This window comes from Bubalus bubalis, chromosome X (assembly GCF_019923935.1).
Source record: "Bubalus bubalis isolate 160015118507 breed Murrah chromosome X, NDDB_SH_1, whole genome shotgun sequence".
Taxonomy (NCBI): domain Eukaryota; kingdom Metazoa; phylum Chordata; class Mammalia; order Artiodactyla; family Bovidae; genus Bubalus; species Bubalus bubalis.
This window is the reverse complement of record NC_059181.1, coordinates 37,123,602-37,145,871: the sequence shown is the minus strand read 5'-3', so window position 1 is coordinate 37,145,871 and position 22,270 is coordinate 37,123,602. Positions and strand designations below refer to the sequence as shown.

Below are 22,270 nucleotides of genomic sequence, written 5' to 3'. Positions count from 1 at the left end.
GTGACCAGAAATAGATAATCCCTCATACAGCTGAAGTACAGATTTTAACTAACTCAAGTTATGACTGAATCAGTTCAACCTGTATCTAATCCAATATTTGCAACAAACAAAAGTAAAATCTTCCTGGAGAAAGACAACTCATCCAGAGTCTCAAATTATCTCTATTTTTTACTACAGATATCTGACATTTGTTAAAAGTACCATGGCATCTCAACAACAAAAACAAAAGAAATGATCAAAATCCAAAAACTGAAATATACCCATAAGAAACAGAGATTCTGTAATTATCTGACATGGACTTAAAATATTCATAATTAATATATGCTCAAGAAATTATGACAAGATAGAGAATTTATCAGAGACTGGAAACTATTCTAAAAACTAGAATAGTTGCTATGAAATGAAATGAAAATTCTAGAACTGAAAAATAAAATAAGTGCAATTAAGAAATCAACAGTGGCTCTAATATGTTAGAAATAGCTATAAAGATAAATAGTACTAAGTAGAAGGCAAGCCAGAAGAAAATGGAGAAACAAAAAGCATGAGAGACCTACAGAAAAGTAAAAATGTTGGCGAGAGAGACAGAGATAGAAAAAAGAAGAAAAAGAATGGGTCAGGGGCCATAAGAATTTCCCCAAACTGCTAAAATATCAAACTAAACTCCAAGTAGGATAAATACAAAGAAAACCTCAATAAGCATACATATCATGTTAAAATTGCTGAACATCAAAGTCTAAATGAAAACCTTAAAAAGCAGTTAGAAACAAACAAAAATGAGATAAACTTCAAAGGAGCAACAATAATAATGGCTGGCATCTCAACCGAAATAATGGAAGCCAAAAGACAAAAGAATGGTAACATCAAAGTGGGAAGAAAATAACCACTAACTTAAGTTTCCCATATACAGAGGTCAAGGGAAAAGAAAGGTATTTTATGACAAAACAAAAATGGGGGTATTTGTCAATAGACCTGCTCTGAAGAAAATAGTAAAGGTAGCATTTCAGACCAAATGAAAATGATCCCACATGGAAGCATGGAGATACATGAAGGTCTGAACAGGGACCAAAAGAATACATGTGGCTGTTGTTTAGTTTCTTAGTTCTGTTCGACTCTTTGCGACCCTACGGACTATAGCCCGCCAGGCTCCTCTGTCCATAGGATTTCCCAGGCAAGAATACTGGAGTGGGCTGCCATTTCCTCCTCCAGGGGATCTTCCTGACCCAAGGATCAAACCCACGTCTTTTGCATAGACAGGCAGATTCTTTATCGCTGAACCATCAGAGAAGCCCCAATAATACAACTCAATTTTTATAATGACTTGAACAATCACTTCACACACACACACACACACACACACACACACTCCACAAAATGGTCACTAAAGACATCAAAAGGAAGTTAAGCTCATTAGTCATCAGTTCAGTTCAGTCGCTTAGTTGTGTCCGACTCTTTGCGACCCCATGAACTGCACTACGCCAGGCCTCCCTGTCCATCACCAACTCCCAGAGTCCACCCAAACCCATGTCCACTGTGTCGGTGATGCCATCCAACCATCTCATCCTCTGTTGTCCCCTTCTTCTCCTGCCCTCAATTTTTCCCAGCATCAGGGTCTTTTCAAATGAGTTAGCTCTTCGCATCAGGTGGCCAAACTATTGGAGTTTCAGCTTCAACATCAGTCCCTCCAATGAACACCCAGGACTGATCTCCTTTAGGATGGACTGGTTGGATCTCCTTGCAGTCCAGGGGACTCTCAAGAGTCTTCTCCAACACCACAGTTCAAAAGCATCAATTCTTTGGCGCTCAGCTTTCTTCACAGTCCAACTCTCACATCCATACATGACCACTGGAAAAACCATAGCCTTGAGTCGACTGACCTTTGTTGGCAAAGTAATGTCTCTGCTTTTCAATATGCTGTCTAGGTTGGTCCTAACTTTCCTTCCAAGGAGTAAGTGTCTTTTAATTTCATGGCTGCAGTCACCATCTACAGTGATTTTGGAGCCCAGTAAAATTAAAGTCAGCCACTGTTTCCCCATCTATTTGCCATAAAGTGATGGGACCAGATGCCATGATCTTAGTTTTCTGAATGTTGAGCTTTAAGCCAACTTTTTCACTCTCATCTTTCACTTTCATCAAGAGGCTCTTTAGTTCTTCTTTACTTTCTGCCATAAGGGTGGTGTCATCTGCATATCTGAGGTTATTGATATTTCACCCGGCAATCGTGATTCCAGCTTGTGCTTCCTCCAGCCTGGCATTTCGCATGATGTACTCTGCAGGTAAGTTAAATAAGCAAGGTGACAATATACAGCCTTGATGTACTCCTTTTCCTATCTGGAACCTGTTTGTTGTTCCATGTCCAGTTCTAACTGTTACTTCCTGACCTGTATACAGGTTTCTCAAGAGGCAGGTCAGGTGGTCTGGTATTCCCATCTCTTTCAGAATTTTCCACAGTTTATTGTGATCCACACAGTCAAAGGCTTTGGCATAGTCATCAGTAAATGCAAATTCAAACTAAAATGAGACACTACGACACACCCACTGTATTACTGAAAGTAAAAGCAAGTGTTGGCAAGATGTGGGGCAACTGCAACTCTTATACACGGCTTGTGGGAGTGTAAAGTGATATAACCACTTTTGTAGTTTCTATAGGAGCTAAACACAGGCATTTCCTGTGGCCACTTACTCCTTGGAAGAAAAGTTATGACCAACCTAGATAGCATATTGAAAAGCAGAGACATTACTTTGCCAACAAAGGTCAGTCGACTCAAGGCTATGGTTTTTCCAGTGGTCATGTATGGATGTGAGAGTTGGACTGTGAAGAAAGCTGAGCGCCGAAGAATTGATGCTTTTGAACTGTGGTGTTGGAGAAGACTCTTGAGAGTCCCTTGGACTGCGAGGAGATCCAACCAGTCCATCCTAAAGGAGATCAGTCCTGGGTGTTCATTGGAAGGAATGATGCTAAAGCTGAAACTCCAATACTTTGGCCACCTCATGAGAAGAGTTGACTCATTAGAAAAGACACTGATGCTGGGAGGGATTGGGGGCAGAGGAGAAGGGGACAGCAGAGGATGAGATGGCTGGATGGCATCCTCAACTCGATGGACATGAGTTTGAGTGAACTCTGGGAGTTGGTGATGGACAGGGAGGCCTGGCGTGGTGCGATTCATGGGGTCACAAAGAGTCAGACACGACTGAGCGACTGAACTGACAGATGTAACAGAACTGCATATATATGTATACAAAAAGGCATGTATGAGGATATTTTAGCTGCATTATTTTTAATAATCCCAATCTGAAAATAATCTAATAAGAGATGAAAGTATCATGTGGTATATTCACATAATGGAATACTACACAGCAATGCTAAAAAACAAACTTCTGCTACAAGCCACCATGGATAAGTCTCATAAATATTATGTTGAATGAAAGATGCTAGACCTGACTCCACTTGTATAAAATTTTTACAAAACAGTAAAAATTAATCTGTGATGTTAGAAATCAGCTGTCTTTTTAATTTTTTTTTATATTGGAGAATAGTTGATCTATAATTTTGTGTTAGTTTCAGGTATATGGAAAAATGATTCACTTATACATATATACATCTATTCTTCTTGAGATTCCTTTCCCATATAGGTTATTACAGAGTACTGAGTATAATTCTTTGTAATATACAGTAGGTCCTCAGTGATTATCTATTTCATACACAGTAGTGTGCATAACCCCAACTTCTAATTTATCCCTCCCCTCCTACCTTTCCCCTTTGGTAACCATAAGTTTGTTTTCTAATTCTGTGAGTCTGTTCCTCTTTTGTAAATAAATTCACCTGTATCATTTTTCAAGATTCCACATATAAGTGATTCCATATGGTATTTGTCTTTCTCTGACTTACTTCCCTTAGGATGACAATCTCTAGGTCCATCCATGTTGTGCAAATGGTATTATTTCATTCTTTTTATGGCTGAATAATATTCCATTGTATTTATGTACTACATATTTATCCATTCATCTGTCAGTGGACATTTAGGTTGCTTTCATGTCTTGGCTATTGTAAACGGTGTTGCAATGAACAGTGGGGTACATGTATCTTTTCAAATTAGGGTTTTCACCAGATATATGCAAAGCAGTGGGATTGTGGGGTCATATGGTGACTCTATTTTTAGTCATTTAAGGAACCACCATACTGTTCTCCACAGTGGGTGCACCAATTTACAGTCCCAGCAAACATGAGGATTCCCTTTTTTCCACACCTACTCCAGAATTCATTGTTTGTAGACTTTTTGATGATGACCATTCTGACTGGTGTGAGGTGAAACCTCCAATAGTTTTGATTTGCATTTCTCTAATAATTAGTGCTGTTGAGCATCTTCTCATGTGCCTGTAGGCCATCTATATGTCTTCTTTGGAGAAATTTTTATTTAGGTCTTCTGCCCATTTTTTGATTGGGTTGTTTGCTTTTTTGATATAGAGCTGGAAGAGGTGTTTACATATTTTAGAAATTAATCCCTTCTTGGCTGCTTCACTTGCAAATATCTTCTCTCATTCTGTGGGTTGTCTTTTTGTTTTATTTATGGTTTCCTTTGCTATGCAAAAGCTTTTCAGTTTAATCAGGTACCATTTGTTTATTTTTATTACTCTAGGCGGTGGGTCCAAAAAGATATTGCTGCATTTTATGTCAAAGAGTGTTCTGCCTATGTCTTCCTCTGAGTTTTATACTAGCCACTCTTACATTGATGTTTTTAATCCATTTTGAGTTTACTTTTGTGTATGGTGTTAGAGAATGTTCTAACTTCATTCTTTCATATGTAGTTATCCAGTTTTCCCAGCACCACATATTGAAGAGGCTACCTTTTCTCCATTGTACATTCATGCCTCCTCTGTCGTAGATTAATTGACCATAGGCCCCTGGGTTTATTTCTGGGTAGAAGTCAGCTTTTTGCTTAGTGGTCACCCTTGGGAAGAAGGGCTGGGAAAAGTGACTGAAAAGAGACAAAGGCATGCTTCTAGGAGTGCAGATACTCTTTTGTTTCTTGACCTGCCAAGAGGGCTACATATGTTAGGGGAAGCACGCTGATTGAAACCGCCCACCCTGGCCAGGCTCTCTAGTGACCATTTGCATGAGTTGTTTTACGACAGGTAGTCCTGGTAAGGAACATGGAACTAATAAGCCACCACCAATTGGAAGAGTTCGGGAAAGGTCAAAAGGAAACACTACGTGTCCGTCCACCTCCCAGAATCCCTCTCACTAGCATCCATCTTGGCTGAGCCATGTGTGTGCCAAGAGGAAAAACTGAGTCAGAATGACTGGCCAAAGACAACCTAGAAACTAATCCAATCAACATAAAACCCGAGACTGTAAGCCACATGGAAGAGAAGTTCTCCTGGGTTCCCTTACCCTGCTGCTGTCTGCCTAGGTGCCTTCTTCCAATAAAATCTCTTGCTTTGTCAGCATGTGTCTCCTCGGACAATTCTTTTCTGAGTGTTAGACAAGAGCCCACTCTTGGGGCCCTGGAGGGGGCCCCGCTTCCTACAACACATAGGTGTGTTTACTTTTTGGTAACTCATCAGATTTCACCCATATGAGTATAATTTTCTATATACATTTTATACCCCAATAACATTTTTTATTTAAAAATATTTAGGTGTATTAATACTATTCCTAGGTAGTGCTAGTGGTAAAGAACCGGCCTGCCAATGCAAGAGATGTAAGAGATGCAGGTTCAATCCCTGGGCCAGGAAGATCCCCTCAAGGAGGGCATGGCAACCCACTCCAGGATTCTTGCCTGGAGAATCCCATGGACAGAGGAGCCTGGTAGGCTACAGTCCATAGGGTCGCAAAGAGCTGGACATGACTGAGCAACTTAGCACACAGCACAACTAGGCAAGTCAATAAATGTTTATTAAGTAGACTTTTTTAAAGGCAAAAGACTACTCTTTCATTACTGTAATGAAATTATTTCATGAATAGTTTCCTTCCCTACCCTGGCAAAATGCCAAGTAGAAAACAAACATAAACCCCTACCTGAATCACAATAGCAAAACCTGTTCTACAGATGTAACCAGAACAACATCCTAATACCATAAAACACATTTTAAAGTTCTAGTGACTAAGACCTTACTGTTACCAAGATGCTTCTTGAACATCTGCCAGTTTACCAGCTGTTTAGTCAGAACTTGAGGATTTTCCTTTTAATACATATCTGTATCTTGTTTAATATTCAGAATTGTCAGAACAAATATTATGGCATGTCATTCACAGCACATATGATGTGAATGCTTTTACCATTTTTCTCCCAGATATATTTCAATTTCTTAACTAAGCAAACTGGATGATAAGATCCATTCCAGCTCATCTGTCTTATGCTCAAAAAAACTACTGTACTCAACTCATGTCAGGGACTATTGTAAACACTTTACAGGTACTAATCACTTAATCTTAACAATGATTCTATAAAGTAGACACTGTTATTATCCTCATTACACACATGGGAAAACAGGAACTCAAGGTGCTAAACAACTTTCCAGAAAAAACTCAGCTCGCAGAGCTGGAATTCATACCTAAACAGTCTTGGTCTTAACCAACAGGAAAATCTACCTAAATAAATATTAAATATAACGAGGCCTAGCAGTGGTCTTAGCTTTACCTTTTATCTCCTTTATATCAATGGGTGGCAAGAAGCCGGAGTCTGCTAACCTTGAGGTCCAGGGCCTCAAAAAGTCTGGAGAATCCCTTCTTGCCTACAGTATTGTGGAGAATTGTCCAATTCTTCTTTTTTTCCCCACTGAGCCCAAATTTTATGCCTATTTCCTGTTGTATGAGTATTCTATATATAAAAGCTTCTTGAAATCATGCTATCTAGGCACCTAGGCATTGGTAAGCCTCACTGCAGGTTTTCTGGGAATCGCCTCCCAAGGCACAACCAATGATCAGAAGCAAGAGGGACAGGCTCCTCTATCTGCCTACCAACTTTCTTATCAATCTGCCTCAGGCAGAGAGAAGAGCCATCAGTGTGTTGAACTAGAGAAAGGAACACCCTTGCTCTCCATAGCCACACAAAGGAAGGTAGTACCTGACCCATGTGCAAGGCCCTCTATTAGGTTTTTAACAACAAAACAGTCAGCAGGTCCACTTAGAACCCTGCATTCTGCTGCAGATTCTCACCTCTGGCAAGGCACAGCAAAGCTTCTTAAAACACAGTTACTCATGTTTAGTGAACTTTGTAAACAATCAGGCACAGCCACTTGACCCTCCAAAACTGAAATAAGCTTTTGCATTTTCTACATTTGACACCACTTGAACCAAAGATGCTCACAAACATTTGCACACACATCCTTACCTGCACTAGTCATTTCGAGTATATTTTGATTTTTCCGTCCCTCTTTTCAAATGCTTTATTCTATTCTCTTATTTAATGGTCTTGTTTTATATGTGCTTATGGCTATAAACCTTTTAGAAATATATAAGAAATTAAAAAAATTTTTTAATGGATATATAGGGGCTTCCCTGGTAGCTTAAAGGTAAAGAATCCGCCTGTCAATACAAGAGACACTGGTTCCACCCCTGATCTGGGAAGATCCCACACGCCAAGGAGCAACTAAGGCCGTGCACCACAACTACTGAGCCTGTGCTCTAAAGCCCGGGAGCCACAACTACTGAGCCCATGGGCCGCAACTACTGAAGCCTGTGCTCCACAACAAGAGAAGCCACCATAATGAGAAGGCTGCACACCGCACTGAAGAGTAGCCCCTGCTTGCCACAGCTAGAGAAAAGCCCGTGCAGCAGCAAAGACCCAGCACAGCCAAAATAAATAAATAAATACAATTATTTTTTAAAAAGCCTTTGCCTTGCCAAGGTTAAAAAAAATGGATAAACAAATGGCTTGGACCTTGCAAAGAAAACGTCAGTTCTCCTGTGTATGACTGCACCTGTTCCACACGCCTGATCCTAAGCTATACCACCAGGCCTATCAATACTTTACAGAGACATGAGTGAGGAATCAGAAGGTCCTATGCTAGATTCTTCAAATGTAGGCTCTAGAAGGAAAACTGAGAGGCTACATAAGCAACATTGCCAGGCTCCAGTGAACTCAAATACAGCCTTGACATGAGGGGTGGGGAGGAGTGTGTACTTCCCCATCAAGTAGCATTAAGTAACTTCCACCAGCTTGTGGCCACACACTCCAGAAAAGAAAACTGGAATCCATATCCAGGCAAAAGCCAAGCCTGAATGAAAAGTCTTGGTGGTACATAGAAGCACGTTTCCTCCAGCTCATTTGGGGTGAGTTTAATTTTGGAGGAATGGATATGAACTCACCCTCAACTCCTACACACTTCATATTGTCTTACACATTGAAATTCACTATTACACAATCATTTAGACCATTGTTTAGACGGCTATAGCAGTTATATATACTATACTGAGTATAGCTGAAAATGCTCTTTGGTGTAGAAAAATATAAATAAATAAACAGTTAACACCCATGTATGTGTTAGTCACTCAGTCGTGTCCAACTCTTTGCAACCCCATGGACGCCTATGTCCATGGAATTCTCTATTGGAGTGGGTTGCCATTTCCTTCTCCAGTTAATACCTCTCTCTCTCCATATATATATATATATATATATATATATATATATATATATATATCACTTACTGGATTTGCAATAGTCAAATTCATCTGGTATAGGTAGTTGAGAGTAATGTGGGATCCAAATCACAGACGTCTAACATGAAGTATTAATAGAAGTCTGAGAAACTTTCATACTGGAGAAGTCAATACAATACAGCTCAACCTTAGGGTAAGAAGAAAACAAACTAGAGTAAATGTTTTACTGCTCATTACTGATGAACAATTTATATATAAATAACTGCACATATTTAATGGGTACAGTTTGATGATTTTGGACACATGCATGTAAAATTTTCAGAAATTAAAAATAACCACAAACTTCAATTTGCCCAAAAGAAAAATATTCATATAGAATATTTAGATAGAATAGAATATAAGTTCAATAAAAACAGATTTTGTTTTATTCACTGCTGTCTGGGATGGAGTATAGTGCCTGGCACACAGTGGGCCTTTAATAGTTATTTGTTGAATAAATTAATTGATAACAAGGATTTATTATCATTTTTAAAAAAAAATAACACTGTATCCGAGTCAGTGCTACATAGCCTTTTCATTTATCAAACCATATGCTATTAATACAAACATGTTCCAAACGGTACACCTCAATCCTTGAAGAACATTTCTAAAATGTATAGGATCTTCTCCAAAGAAAGGTATAAAAATAACAAATATAAGGCTGAAAAACACACAAGCAAAATATATTTCTGGGTGGCCCACGTTTATCAGAAAGTCAGATGTCCAGAAATCTCCATTCCTTTTGGATTGTTTAACTGAGTTTCATGGTACATTTGACACATCTGTTCTGCCAGGCACTCTTACTTTGAAAGAGAAGAAATTGGATAACCAACTCTGCTCAACATATTTTCATTCTTTTTACTAAGCATTGACTAAAACAATTCAAATGAGCTTCTAAAAGGTTTAAAAATGAATAGAAAACTTTGAAATCAAAGTTTCCTAGATTCTTCGTAGATATTCATCACTTTACCCACACACACACACACACACACACACACACACACACTTCCTTTAATTAACCTTGACATTTGGATCCTGGTCCACATATGAAAGAACAACTCAGAAAATGTTACAGAAGCAAATGGTAAGAACTGTTTTGTCCATAAGTAGCTAATTCTCACCAAGTCTACAGTCGTGAATTTTACTGTCTTACTTTTTCCTGAACATAGTGGACATATACCATTGTAATAACCTTGTTACAAGTTGCTTTGCATTTATGTTTAATATTATCTTCCCTAGAGAAAATTCAATTTCATTCTATCCACTGAGCCCAAATTACTTTTTGGTCTCTTGAGGCATAATCAGAAATACCAGAAATAGCTTTCAACTAGAAGTAAGCATTAAAAACTACTTATCTCTGGAAATATAAAGACTGGCTATCTCAATCTTCTTCCTCAGGCTCCTACATGTGGAAAAACTGCAGAATCAGCCTTAATAAGGAAAGGCCAGCAACACCAATGACTATTATGCATATAATCATATAGCTGTGAGAGCTGGTCTGACCCTTTCTACAGGTTCCTCTTGCCCATGTTTAAATCTCCAACCTTCAGCCAGTCTAAGAGTAAGGTGATCTTTAACTGCACAGGATGTGGAAGGATTGAGTATGTCATACCTGAGAAATAAAAATGTGAATTCAGTTCAACTTTTTAAAGAAGTCTTTAGTACATCCACATACCTGTCACCAGGCTAGGTACTATTAACTATGTGTTTAAGGCATTTAAAGGAGAAGGCAATGGCACCCCACTCCAGTACTCTTGCCTGGAAAATCCCATGGATGGAGGAGCCTGGTAGGCTGCAGTCCATGAAGTTGCTAAGAGTCGGACACGACTGAGTGACTTCACTTTCACTTTTCACTTTCATGTATTGGAGAAGGAAATGGCAACCCACTCCAGGGTTCTTGCCTGGAGAATCCCAGGGACGGGGGAGCCTGGTGGGCTGCCGTCTATGGGGTTGCACAGAGTCAGACACGACTGAAGCGACTTAGCAGCAGCAAGGCATTTAAAAAAGGTGTTTGTAGTAACAGATGAAGGACACTATTATTTTTCTCAAATTAAAGTTCCCATTTTGAGATAGTTTTTAAAGTAGACATACAAAAGTTGGTTATTTGAAAAGATCAACAAAATTGATAAACTCCTAGATGGACTGATTAAGAAACAAAAGATACAAAATGAATTATGAATATCAGAAATGAGGAAATAGCATTACAGTCCTATAAACATTAAATCATGTAAGAGAATATTACTAACAACAGTTGCCAATAAATTCAGCAACGTAGGTGCAATGGACAAATTGGTAGAAAAATACAACATACCAAAAGTGACACATGATGAAGTTAAAAATCTGAATAGCTATCTGCCCATTAAAGAAATTAAATTACTAATAAATCTTTTCCACAAATAAAAATTAATTCATCATTGTTTTGCATCAAGACCAGAGAAGGTGCTGAAATACCTAATCCAAGCTCACCTTACTCACTTTTTGAAAAGTTATAAATTTTATTAAAATCCATTAAAGCTACCAGTGCTATACAAAAAAAGAGAAAAGTAGGCACATACCCTTTGTGGACTTGCTGTCTAGTGCAGTGATCCTAAAGGAGGACCCTCTATAAGTAAACAATAAAGTATAGTAATTAACCTCCATAGGTAAAAATATAGCAAATTAACCTCTAATAAGCATTTCACCAAGGGCCTGCACCACATACTAACATTTTAAGCTTATCTTGTTTAATCTTCACAACAATCTTGTGAAACCTGTGTTGACAGATGCAGTTGACAGATGAAGAGCCAAAAGACCTGTGAGGTGAGACTGGTCACACAGCTATTCGGTGGCAGAACAGGCCATCAGCCCAGACCTTAGACCAAGCACATTTAAACAAAGTAACAGCTGTGTTCTGCTAATAGGCTGCCTAGAATGAGCGTGCCTCCTGAATTTCCCAGCCACTGATGTCCCAGAGCTGCAGAGAAACCACCAGCAAGAACATAACACTACATATACACTTTGGGTTCAGGTCTTCCCAACCCCCTACTGCCCAACAGTGTCTACCTATGTGTCTCAGTCATCTACATTTCTCAATGAGCTCCCATATTTCTTCATGGAATATGAAGAAGCAAAAAAGGAAGGAGAGAGGAAAAAAAGAAAAAGGAAGTGAAAAGAGAGAGAAGGCATAAAAAAGCATTAAAAAAAAATCCCAAAACATTTCAGGGACTTCCCTGATGGTCCAGTGGTTAGGACTCTGTACCTCTACTGCAGGGGGCATAGGTTTGATCCCTGGTTGGGGAATTAAGATACTACATGCTGTGCAGAGTGGGAAAAAGCAACATTTCCAAGCACTTTCATACCTATCATCTGCCTTATCTTCCTACTCTCTTGAGGAGGTAGGCAAGCAGTCATTCTGTTTTATAAAAAGGGAACGTACGACGTAGGAAGCCATGTAGATCAAAAGGAGGATGGAGAAACAGTGTGAGTCAGACAGGACAGGAGAACAGAGGTTGGCAATCTAAACCCTATTTTTGTCCAGTATGAGAGTTAACAGTGCTTTGAACACTGTTAAAGGGTTATAAAAATAGACAAAAACCAAGAAGACTATGTGACACTGACCATTTATTGTTTAGTCGCTCAGTCATGTCTGACTCTTGAGACCCCATGGACTATAGCCCACCAGGCTCCTCTGTCCAAGGGATTTCTCAGGTAAGAATACTGGAGTGGGTTGCCATTTCCTTTTCCAGGGGATCTTCCTGACCCCTGGATCGAACCTGCATCTCCTACATTGGCAGGTGGATTCTTTACTGTTAATCAAAAACATTTATTATCTACCTCTTAGAAAATTGTTCCCTGCAATAGAATACTTAGCCACAAGAACGAACGAACTAGCACTACATTCATCAGCATGTCAGCATGTATACTTCTTGAAATACTATGCTGAGCAAAAAATGCAAGTTACATAATGATATCTACGGTATGATAAAGTTTAAAGACCTACAAAACTAATACATAATAGTCATAGAGACAGTGTAAATGCAGTTAAGTTATAAATCATGCATGAGAATGATAAACTCTGAAATTATGGCAAGGAAGCATCATGGGGTGCCCCAATTGTACTAGTATTGTTTTATTTCTTAAACAGAAAAAAAAATTCTGACGCAAACATGTCATGTGAATATTCAATAAAGCAGACAAGTAGGTACATGGGTGTTTCTTATAATATTCTTTATTCCTGTCTACATGCACAAAGAAAAGATATGTGCAGCTAATAAGTGGGTGTATATTATAGATATTATGTATGGTTTTCAGCAAGGCCTCCAGAAAAAGCCCCATAAAACAGAAAAAGCCCACTCATGACGTCCTTGTGGACAAGTTAGAGAAAATGCATATGCTACTACGAGTGCAATGCAAATGGATTTTCAATCAGATATGCAATCTCTACTCATATGCTTTACTACTTCCTTCCAGGCCAAAGGGCAATTGTCAAGGAGTGCACAGGGCTGTAGCTTTGGGGCTGTCCTAGCCTCACTGTCTTGTCAACTGCTGCACGAAGACATAAACTTATAGCCAGGACAAAACTGGGAAGACAAGAGAAGCATGATTCACAATTATCTGAACAGACTGATATCCTGGGCTTGAATCCAAGAAAAGGAAATAGAACAAGAAAAAAAATATATCAAACCCTAACTTTATATATGTAAAATTATATTGAGCAAGTACAAGATGGGTAAATCTTGATTTAGCTGCTCTCAGTATGGAAAAAGAACTAGGCCAATTTATCAGATCATCTATCAGTATAAACCAATTGTGTGATTGAGCTCTCCCAAAAGCTACATTTGGGCACATCAATAAAATCGCCGAGTTCAGATTAAAGCAAAAATAAAATAAAACACAGTTTCACTGTTATAAGCTCATCATATATGCCTACAATGTCACATGCAGTTATGAATGCCATGTGTTAAGAGTGACAAGTCAGATGAACCAGACTGTATTTCAGGTAGAGACCTTGATGGCTACCAAGCATGCCATTAGAGAAAACACTGGAGGGTTTGGAGAACGGAAAAGAAAAGGAAGACAGGACACTTGTGAAAATGTGAAGACCTGCCATGTCGTAAGGGAAGTAGTTGTGTTAGCGTTGCTTCAGCAGGGAAAAATCAGGTCTAACCAACAGGCTAAAAATTAAAGGAGGCTAATTTCCATATAATACAAGTGAAAATGCTCTACTGAGTAGTGTCAACTTAGTGGCGTATTATCATGAAAGGGATTTCATTTTCTCTCCTGATCTCCTCTCGATTGTGCTAAGTGGAAACAGAATCTGGAAGAAGTGACAATGTCCCAATTCTGAGCCTAGACCACAAGAGGCTGCGCACTCTTTGACTCTCAGAGCCCTGCCACCACCAGGCCAGCCTGCTCAGGAAGTAAACACATGGAAGAGAGCCATTCCAAGTGCTGCCATCCTAGACCGATTATTCCCACTGACCCCCAGACTGCATGTGAATTCATGGGCAAGCTTACTCAACATCAGCCTAGCCAAGCCCAGACCAGAACTGCCCAGTGGACCTGTAGACTACTGAGCAACAATAAATGTTAACTGTTTAAACCACTAAGTCTTGGGTAGTTTGTTATTCACAATAGCTAGCTGATACAATGAAGACCTTTTGTCCCCTTTCCACGCATATTACTCCATAGTCTCTCCTTGCCCCAGGCTATTCTCTCAAGTGGCCCTCCATTAGAAACCTACAAGAAGCTCTGAAATCAAATGAATCCTCTATTTTCCCTCATCCAGCTAAGAAGCCCTGGGGCACAATTTCAGCCTATTTCTTATACAAACCTCTCTATTCCTACCCCTCTATTCTTTCACAGCCTCCATCAGAACGTGTGCCCTTGAAGAACTTAACTGCCTTTTCCACAGCTGCACATGCCTGGCCCGCTTTGACTGAAAAGACCACCTCCATTCAGATGACAGCACTAATGGCAGAGCCTGAGACAAGCATCTGGATGCAGGCAGTTCACTGGGAGGGGAGCCTAGGAAACAGAGTGAAGGAGGAAAGGAAGCAAGGCTCATCAAGACTACATAACACTGTCAAGCTGGTTACCACTGTGTCCCATGGACATCATTCCCACTGGGGATCCACCATACATATTGGATCCCGAATTATTCATCTTAAGGACAGAGGCCGAAGCTTTATTCATTCACTACCATCTTCCTTAGTTTGCAGGTGGCCCAAAAAGCGTTACCTTGCCCACACTTTCCAACACTAACTGAGCTGTGTTCCCTGGCATAGGAGAAAATATTAAGACAGAAAAGAAGAAAAATACCTCTCATGGTGTGCTGGGACACAGGGGCTGGTCAGGGGATGTTAGCAATGTCCACGGAACTTTTCACCACAGCTATGCTAAAATCAAAAGGGCCAAGGACAAGTGGCTCAGAGTACAGAAGAGCCTGTTACAGGCCCTACATCCAGCTCTCCAGGCTATGAGTCCATTCATTTCTCCTGACTAAACCCATCAACTCCATGAGCTCTATCCTTTCAGATATCCCACAGACACTTTCAACTCACAATGACAGAAACTGAGAGGAGTCTGGAGCACACCCATGGATCCAAACACTTTAGTTACATTTGCTGATAGCAGCAGCATGGGCTCCCTCAACTGTGAGTGGGTTAGCCAGTGGATGAGACTCTGAAGGCCCCTGCCAGGCTCTGGAAGCAGTTCTTCCTGAATTGGGACATTAGAGAGATGGTCACATTCGTAAAGAAGAGGTGGAGCTCAGGATTGGGCACTGCCCTTTCCACATGTTGGGGGCAATGCACCTCCTGCGGTGGTCGTGGGCCTGTCGCTTGCTGGCTCCAAGATCCAGGCTATCAGGTCACAGATACATGACAAAATGCGTTGTCCAGCAGAGGTTCAACTGTCGCTCCCCCCACCCCCTGACACACACACACACACAATGCAATAAAACCAGTCTTGCTTCCAATTACACACTTCTTTCAATATTCCTGCTCAACATTCCTTTGTTTTCTTTTGAATTCGTTTTAACATCTGCAAATTCCCTCATGAATAATAAAATCTTTTAATGTGTCCATATCTATATGAGTGACAAGATTTCATCCTTTTTGAAAAATATCTTTTAACTGCTTTGGAGCTCACGGTGAGATGCCCAACAGATTCACCTGTCAGAGCCAGGTAAACACTGTTCATGGAGAAGTGCGCCTGGTGTGCGATGAAAGCCCAGGTGTGTCTTTTCTTCTCTCTCCTGGGTGAAGCCAGAACACCAACAAAACTATGTGGACTCTGTGTTCTTCTAATTTAAAATTGCCTCTCTACTAATGTTTTATTTTGGTTTATTTTTGGCTGTTAAGTTATTCCCTATCATTGGCAGAAATGGATGGGGATTTGGTACTAGGGTCTGATCATCCAGAGCTCTCTCTAAATGGGTTCATGGTCTATAGATATTCAAGTCTATATGATTCAGGTCCCTGCCCACAAAAGAGAATCCAGTTTGTCAGCCTTTTTATTTGTTAGTCCATTTTTTATCTCAAATCAATTCAAAATTTCATGCCCTTTGGGAAGAAAACAGCTATTTGAAACCTGGACTAGGGAGATTTTCTGCTTGTGTTTACACTTAACCCATGACTGAAGTTGTAGAACTGAAGCTATGTCTCTGTGGCTATATGTACCTGTGCCTATAATTCAGAAATTCCTTCATCTCTGATTATGTGAGGATGTAATGTGTTCCTACCTTTGGATACATGTCAATGTTCATCGCAGCACTGTTTACAACAGCCAAGACAAGGAAGCAACCTAAATGTCCATTGACAGAGGAATGGATAAAGAAGATGTGGCATATATATACAATTGAATATTACTAAGCCATTAAAAAGAATGAAATAATGCCATTTGCAGCAATATGGACAGACCTACAGTGTCATACTGTAAGTCAGACAGAGAAGGAGAAATATCGTATGACTTCCCTTTTATGTGGAATCTAAAAAGAAATGATACAAATGAATTTACTTATAAAACAGAAAGACTCACAGACTTAGAAAATGAACTTATGGTTGCCAGTGGTGGGGGGTAAGTGATACGGAGTTTGGGAAGGTCATGTACACACTGCCATATTCAACATGAATAACCAACAAGGACCTATGGTATAGCACATGGAACTCTACTCAATGTTTGGTGCCAGCCTGGATGGGAGGGAGGTTTGGGGGAAAATGGATAAATGTATATGTATGGCTGAGTCCCTTCACTGTTCACCTAAAACTACCATAACATTGTTAATCGGCTATATACCAATACAAAAAAAAAAGGTTTAAAATTTGAAAAAAAATACAGGACCTCTATTCTGATTGGCATATCTAAATAAATAATTGCTTACATAGACTGAATATAACTAAAATTTCCTAAAATATAAAAATGAACTCTAATACTTTAAAAGTGCTAGATTAAAAAATAATAAAAATAAAATAAAAGTGCTAGATTTTAAAATATTTTAAAAGTTCAAATTGACATAATTCACGTTAATCTTTGACTATGATGACAAGTATAATATTTTGGGTTTAATGACAACTAGGTCTTCTCTGATTCATCAGTGTTAATTATAATACAAGCATACATTTTTAAGCCTTTTGGGTATATTTTTCCTAAATATGTAAAGGTTTATGATCAAAAGAAATAGAATTACTCATACTGAAGGTCTAAGATTATAGGAAAAAAAATCAATTTATATTTAAGCAAATAGAGTGAGTCACTGTTCTGATAAACCTGTATTTTCCACAGTAATGAGATTTTGGAGTATGTTCTGTTGAAGAACATTTCTAAAATCTTTAGACAACTGAAGGCTCTGAAGTGATATTATGAGATAATTAATAGAAATTCAATGGATGCCTAGAAAATGTCTAAGAAAGAATACTAAAACATTGGTTGCTAAGCATGATTTGAGTTGATATACTTTTGCTACACTACAGAGGCTGTATCTTTGGATTTGTAAATGAGTATGTTCATTTCTGCCAGAATGTGAAACTATAGAAAGGAATTGCATGGCTGAATAAAGCTGGCTTGAATGTATTCAAAACCTCTGCTAAAATGGCAGAAATTTACAATGATCCACCCCCTGGTTTTCTCCATGAAATACCTGTGACTGCTTAAAAGTTATAATTTATGTAAATGAGACTCTACAAGAATGAGTCTCCAGTATGAGTCTGAAGATAATGAGACATTTTAAAAATTAAGGGCAGAAAAAGTGTTTTTGGGCTGAAGTAAAATGACTTGTTCCAGAATGGGAAAGAGGAAGAATGGTGAAGGAAAAAAAACTGAATGAATATAGAAAGCATTAAGTTTGTAGAAGAATCTGAAAAGTAACACAAATCTGTGTTAAACTTTGCCAAATCTGGCTCAGTTTATGGGTTTACTTGTAAGTTTGTCAAAAAGAGATTGTGGGTTCCTTAGAGTCAAATATTACATTGTAGCAAATCTAGAATTTATTTGCTCTCTGTGAAAATGAGTCTTCTTGGAGTATTGGTCTGCTCCTAATCAGATCAGATCAGATCAGTCGCTCAGTCGTGTTCGACTCTTTGCGACCCCATGAAGCGCAGCACGCCAGGCCTCCCTGTCCATCACCAACTCCCGGAGTTCACTGAGATTTACTCTGCACCTGTTATTAGTTTCCTATGGCTCCTGTGATAACAAATTATCACAAACTTGGTGGCCTAAAACAACACACCTTTATTCTCTTACAGCTTTCGGGGCCAGGAGTCTCAAATTAGTTTCTCTGGGTTAAAATCAAGGTGCTGATAAGGCCATGGTCCCTCCAGAGGCCCTAGAGAAGAATCCATTTCCTTGACTTTCTAGCTTGCATTCCTTGCCTGCTAGGAATGCAAGTGGCCCCATCCTCCATCTTCAAAGCAAGCATATAGCATCTTTCTCCAGTCCTCACATTATCATCTCATTCTGTAATCAAATCTCTTCCTGACTCTCTTATAAAGACATTAGTCAAATGTGAGCTGTGTATCAGTCATGAATTATAGGACCTCCTATCAGTTCATAAGGAATTAGAACAAGAAAAACAGATAATACTGACTGTACACTGAAGATAGTAATGAGAAGCCCTGTACTATAACACATCATTAAAGGAGAAAATTGATCCTTATGAACACTGTGAACTTAGAATTAATTTGTGGTGTGAGTAACAAGTTCAAGTCTCTATAGTGTCCAGACTATAGTGGCCACTATGAGTAAAGTGGGTGAGACATGAAATCCAAAAGAGAGAAGTGGCAAACCAAAGGCCAACCTTAATGGGATAGTATCTTGTATCTGCAGCTGACTGCAACCACATGGACACCCAGACATTTTGATTTCACGAAAGAAGTCAGAAATCCAGATACTTAGGTTAAAAGTTTGTGATTCTAACTGTCAGCACTTATGAATTTTCTTTTAAGATGTCTGCAGAGGACTAGCAAACACCATCCAGATTAGGTTTGTGAGCTGCCACTTTGCAATTTATGCTTTAGGAAAGAATGTATTCAGTTTAGTTCAGTTGCTCAGTTGTGTCCGACTCTGTGACCCCATGAATCGCAGCACGCCAGGCCTCCCTGTCCATCACCAACTCCCAGAGTTCACTCAGATTCACGTCCATCAAGTCAGTGATGCTATCCAGCCATCTCATCCTCTGTTGTCCCCTTCTCCTCCTGCCCCCAATCCCTCCCAGCATCAGAGTCTTTTCCAATGAGTCAACTCTTCGCATGAGGTGGCCAAAGTACTGGAGTTTCAGCTTTAGCATCATTCCTTCCAAAGAAATCCCAGGGCTGATCTCCTTCAGAATGGACTGGCTGGATCTCCTTGCAGTCCAAGGGGCTCTCAAGAATCTTCTCCAACACCACAGTTCAAAAGCATCAATTCTTCAGCACTCGGCTTTCTTCACAGTCCAATTCTCACATCCATACATGACCACTGGAAAAACCATAGCCTTGACTAGACGGACCTTTGTTGGCAAAGTAATGTCTCTGCTTTTCAATGTGCTATCTAGGTTGGTCATAACTTTCCTTCCAAGGAGTAAAGAATGTATTAGAGGTTACTAAATGGTCCCTCATTTAGAGACTCTATTTTGGGGATCTAGAGACCTATTCTAAGAGTTACAGCTACATGACTGCAGGACCTGTCAGATTCAGGGACCAGGGGAGCCTGGGCCCTCAAAACACCTCTTCTCAGAGGCTGTCTTCAGAGGGAGGCCAGCCTTATTCCCAGGCCTTGTGTCCACACCAACAGCAATCTGACATCACTCTCCAAGGTCTTTCCAGGCTGGACTCTTGGGCTCATGTCATCTCACAAGTGATGTTTTCACCTGTGCTGACCTGTGTCTGGTGTCTGACCCTGGCCTGCCCTGACACTGCTTTTGATCACAGACCTGGTTTGGCAGGCACGCCCTCCCTAGCCCTTGTTCCCACTCACACTGGTTTTAGTTTTCCCACTCCCAACAGGGCATTGGTTGTCACCGGTCTCTGCAGGGCTCAAGTTAGAACAAATCCTCCCTCACCAGTCCCCTTCCGTCTTTTCAAAATGCACAAAAAGCCTAACCTTGGGTGACTCATGCTTTCCCAAGGGCAGTGGTTCTCAGCCTCTGCCTGCCTTCCTCCCCTGGTGGAGGACCCCTGGTCCTGGGGAGGAGAGGGGTGTGGCAGGGTGCCGCAGTTAGACAGAGGATAAGCTGCCCGGGGCCCCCATGTCTGCTGTGAACCCACAGGCACAGCTGGAACACGATTCTTAAAGCAACAGTGGTACAGCTCTGCCTGATTCTCCCCTGTCCACGTGACTCTGCACATGGCCTGCCCACATGAGGTCAGAAAAGCTCAACCTCCAAACCTACTCATCAAACAGAGTCTAAAGAGCCCAGGAAGCCTGGCTCCCTGCAGGTGTCACAGGGTCACTAGTGCTGACACGGCATGGTCTGTAAGGTGACCCTGAGCACACAGACCTGCTAACCTGACACGGTTTATCCACCTACTATGACTTCTCTGGTCCTCAATGGATCCTCTGGTATGACTTCCGGTGAGGTATCCTGGAGACCAGGTCTCATGCTACAACAAGTCATGGCGTGACTTCCAGTGAGGTATCCTGGAGACTACATTCAGTGTTAAACATGCCACAGCAGTAAGCCAAAATCAACCACTTTCAGCAACCATACAACTATTTAACCAACCTGGCAGGATGTGAGTACCATGACTGATTCCCTGGCACTACCCACCCTGGAGGCACTCCCTGTTGTCTGAAAGTCAGTGGAAGATGAGGTACCATGCCCTGGACATAAAGATGCTCCACTTCAGGGATAGGGTGGCATGGCTGGTGTCCTCATGTGACCAGCTGAAGGACACTCTCCACCTGCCGTCGCTGGGGAGAAGCCTGCTGGCTACTCAAATAAGCAGGAGGGTAAGAGGGAGGCTTGCCTGAGTCCAGAAGGGCTTTATGGCTCTTGTAATGATCCACAAATTTGTGTGGTGAACATCTTGACAGTGAGGCATCTGGTTGAAGGAGCACCAGGTGTCAAGAAAGGTTTCTTGGATTAAACAAGCACCTACTTCACCAAGCTGTATGCACACCCAACATGGTTACTCTCAGACACTCCTGAAAAGCCAGCAAAGGCTAAGCCAGTGCCAAGCTTCCATCAGTGGAGGAAGGAGGGAGATAGAGGGTGTCACTAGACAGAGGGGAGCAGAGAGGGAACCAAGGTGAGGACTGTGTGGTTCCCAGATGTAGCCCTGGCTTCCTCCTCTGCACAGCACTCTACCCCCACAAGGTGCAGCAGGCCAGGCCGGGGTTCTCACAGCCAGAGGCCCAAGCATCCAGCAATCACATGAGAACCAGGCCTGGCTGCCCCTTGGGGGACCTGTCCAAGCAGCTGGGGAGAGAGACACAGGCAGCCATCTGTTAAGGGTGTGGCCTGTGCCAGGCTCTGTGTTAAGTCACAGTTTATAAGCACATGGTGACTTCATCTCTGGGAAAACCCCAAGATGGAGGAACTCTTGATTATCCCCGTTTTACAGGTGAAGAAGCTGCTGCTCACAGGAAACAGACGGATGTCCAAGATCACACAGCCAGAAAGTGGTGAACTGGGATGGTGAACCCAGGTCCACTGACCCCACTGTTGAAGCCAGCTGGGCAGCCTCTGCCCAGTCCTGTATGACAGGCCAGGAGCAGCAGAGGGGGGCCCTTCGGCATCTGATGAACAGGAGAAAATGTCAGCTAATAGGAGAGTAATTAGTTTCCTTCTTCACTTGATGTGACAACTTTTTTTTTTCAACCTAACACTGCACGTAGAGTGTTTATAAGAACTGTGTATACATCTGAGTCTATCACTTGGGACAGAATTTATATACTTGTACATCTTAAAACATGTATTCAGCCACTGATAACTTTGTTCCTCTCTCAAATAAATGGTGTTAGACAGGTTAGGTATTTCATGTGAGAGTGAGATTTTTAATTGTGTTTACAATGAGACACATTCATAAATAAGTTCAGTAATCTTTAGTAATCATATGAATTGCTTGAATTGCATGTTTTAGTCCAGATGATATGTTTATATAATATTACCATTTAATTTACCAGTTTCCACAAGAGCAGACAGAAGGGTATATTGCACAGAGAGTATCACAGCAC

The 22,270-nt window shown here is 40.7% G+C and overlaps 1 protein-coding gene and 1 non-coding gene across 3 annotated transcripts in view; one reads left to right on the top strand and one right to left on the bottom strand.

Annotated features, from left to right (window-relative positions):
- Positions 1-22,270, bottom strand: part of XK (X-linked Kx blood group) — a 50,181-nt gene that overhangs the window by 12,693 nt on the left and 15,218 nt on the right. The window lies entirely within an intron of this gene.
- On the top strand, positions 11,845-11,917 carry TRNAR-UCU. Its single transcript has one exon. It is a non-coding gene; the product is annotated as a tRNA-Arg (tRNA).